Here is a 3,029-nt window from a genome sequence, read left to right on the forward strand (position 1 = left end):
AGAGAGAGAGAGGGGGGGGGGAGAGATCAGAAACGTGATTGAACTTCTTGTCAGATATTTCTCGCCGTCACAAATAACAAAGCAACTCTTTGAATCCTATTCAGGCATCCTTCTTTCTAGCCCTCGAGAGAGAGAGAGAGAGAGAGAGAGAGAGAAAGAGAGAGAGAGAGAGAGGGGAGAGAGAGAGGGGAGAGAGAGGGGAGAAAAAGAGAGAGAGGGAGAGAGAGAGAGGGGGAGAGAAGGGGAGAGAGAGAGAGAGAGAGAGAGAGAGTAAAAGCGAGAGAATTTGTATAAAGATGTTTTAAATACCTCATTACATCTTTTACATCTTACAATTATAATAAGCAGCATTTAAGATAAAAAATTGTCCTAAAAAATATTTAGCTGAACATAAGTGAAGCTAGCAGTTTCTTTTTAATGTAAAAACCAAGCGTAAGAAAGTTTTGTTAATAACCGTTTGAAGCGTGATTTAACATTATCGATGAATATTGTTATATTTTGAGCATAGGACAATTATCAATTCAAGTAGACTACAGTCTACTTGAAAAATATAACAATAATCATCGATACTTCGAGTCAATCTAATCAAATTTATTGTTTTGCATATATATTTAACGTTATAGTTTTGTATATTTTTGTGCACTATAAATCTCAAGCTGGAGAAAATTCTTTGTATTTATTTTACAACGCCTTTTTACTTTCAAAAGCTTGGAAACTTCAATTAAACACCACAAAGTAAGTATATTGTATATTGAAGTATATTATATATTTATCGATATAAATATTTTTCTCTCATTTTTCTCTCGCTAAAAAAGTAACATTGAAAAGATTGATTAGTTGAAACATACACGGGTTTTCTCTCTTCCTTTTGTGTATACAAAAGGTTTAAGTTTCTTTTGTATTCTTTTATTATGCGAAAATCAGTCACAAATCCAAAGTCAAAAGAAGGATACAATATGGCCACACACACGCGCGCGCGCGCGCACACACACACACGTATATATGTACATATGTGTATGTAAAGCAAGAGAAAAAACAATGAATCAGGCTCGAAAGCGAACAGCGGACAAAAGTCGTGTGTTTCTGTCGAACTGTCATGAACAGCTGGAATATGACACGAGTGTATTTGGCAAAAAGTCCAAGAGAACTCGTATTCGATAAACATTTCAGCAAATCCGCATTAAAAGAGTACATACAAAGGGTTTCTCTAGCTGAGCTATCTTCTGTTCTCTCTCTCTCTCTTTCAAGGTTTTGTATTTTTGTAAAACTGTGAACAGAGAGATTCAGACAACAAAATTCGAAAAAGTTAAAACGATATGTCGCTGACACAAGTAATATGTATGTATGTACATATGTACTGTGTACTGATTTGAATAATGCATACTGATACGCGTGTCGAAGTCCACTGTGTAAAAAATTAAAAGAAGCAATATAATTAGAAAATAATCGAAGTGCTAAAGAGCACACAAAGTTTCGCGAGCTGTGTAACTGTGTTTTTTTAATGATTGATCGAGATATTCGTATGTGTAGTGCGCACATCTTCGTATGTTACTCTGACGAAGTTTTGAAGCGCATTGAGAGATCCGCATGAAATGATATAACATCATTTTTGATCGCAAAGAAACGCTTTCTTTTAAGAGAGCGCTGTCGCATGTATCAAAAAGAACAAGAGGAAAAAAGAAACGAAAGCGTTGTCACTTACAAGAAAATATGAGAACAAACGAAAGAAGTAGTCATTCATTGTCTTATTGATACGACAATGATGATGACGACACGATGATAAAGATTGCATATATTCACTCACCAATTTGCAGCGCTTACGCGAGACAGTAACACAATCCCACCAACGAGCCTGGAGTCGTTCCCGTAGGTCAAATAATTCTGTCGACGGACTCCATAACAATCGACCGACAACGTAGCGTTGTGCAAATAATGACAATGATGATTGTCTGACGATCTCTTCTTCTTTGTCAAGAACACTGAATTTGTGCAAAAACAATCTGACACGTTCACGTCGCGGTTGCAGAAGGGAAAGACAGAATACTGAGAACAAACTGCAGTTCTTCTCAACGCGCCATTCACTTCGAAAGCCTGTTACCAACTGGACTGACACCACAAGACTATCAGACCAGATGAGTGAGACGAAGAAAGCAGGACCGAGACCGAGCTGCTGACAGTATGCACGCATCGTTGCTAGAAGAGACTAGAGAGCCTCTCAGGGAGAAAGTCGCAACCTCGTGACGTCACTGGGCAGCTTTTCCCTCTGTCCAATCAGAAACGACTGTCTCCTTGAGAAACTCTTTATACCGCGTTCAATTTGAGAAAAGAAACTGAATAAACAAAAACTCGCTCGTTTCGCGGACCTCCTCTATACTCGATTCAACGAGAGAATAGGAACATCCATGAACAAAATGCATTTGTTTTGCGCGTTTCTCCTACCAGAAAGCTTCCTCACTCTACAGTGCTGTACCGCTCTTCATGCTTATATAAACGTTTCGATTTTATCGATATTTTAATTACATTTAATTACTTGATTATACATTTACTACATTTAATTATATTAAAAAACTTGATAGTACATTAAAATGAAAAATTATTTCATTTACTAAAATCTAAATTCTGAACGTATTTATGTTTACGATACTGAGTAGCGGAGGAGGGCAGTCTCCCTACTTTGAGCGCTTTTTTTCCTCTATGCGCGAGTCATATATGTAATACTCCTATATGGCTAGTTGAGCAAGTTTTCCATAAGCGGGACTTGTTCCAACACTGAAGGATAGAAGATAGATGTTTATTGGCTCTCCAAGAAAGAGTAGGAGGAGTGTTCAATAATTGGTAATGCGCAAGCGTTGCGGAAAAATTTAAACAAATTTATAAAAGGAATCTACTAGTTAGTAATTATTAAGAAAAAGAAATATAGAAAGTGTCTATAAATGGTTCTATTTTCTAATTACAAAAAGTTATACGTAAAATTTTATTAGATAAATATGTTCAAGGCCCGATTAAAAAAAAAAATTAATTTATATTGT

At 36.3% G+C, this 3,029-nt stretch overlaps 1 protein-coding gene across 1 annotated transcript in view; it reads right to left on the reverse strand.

The window, feature by feature from the left end:
* Window positions 1–2,187, reverse strand: part of LOC109860874 (protein FAM214A) — a 27,727-nt gene extending 25,540 nt beyond the window's left edge. Inside the window, exon 1 of the mRNA XM_020440271.1 lies at window positions 1,805–2,187. The gene's annotated coding sequence lies outside the window, so the exon portion shown is untranslated. The remainder of the gene's footprint in view (window positions 1–1,804) is intronic.
* Window positions 2,188–3,029: the final 842 nt, after the last annotated feature.

The sequence above is a fragment of the Pseudomyrmex gracilis genome, unplaced genomic scaffold, assembly GCF_002006095.1.
Source record: "Pseudomyrmex gracilis isolate BER0280 unplaced genomic scaffold, ASM200609v1 scaffold_493, whole genome shotgun sequence".
NCBI lineage: Eukaryota > Metazoa > Arthropoda > Insecta > Hymenoptera > Formicidae > Pseudomyrmex > Pseudomyrmex gracilis.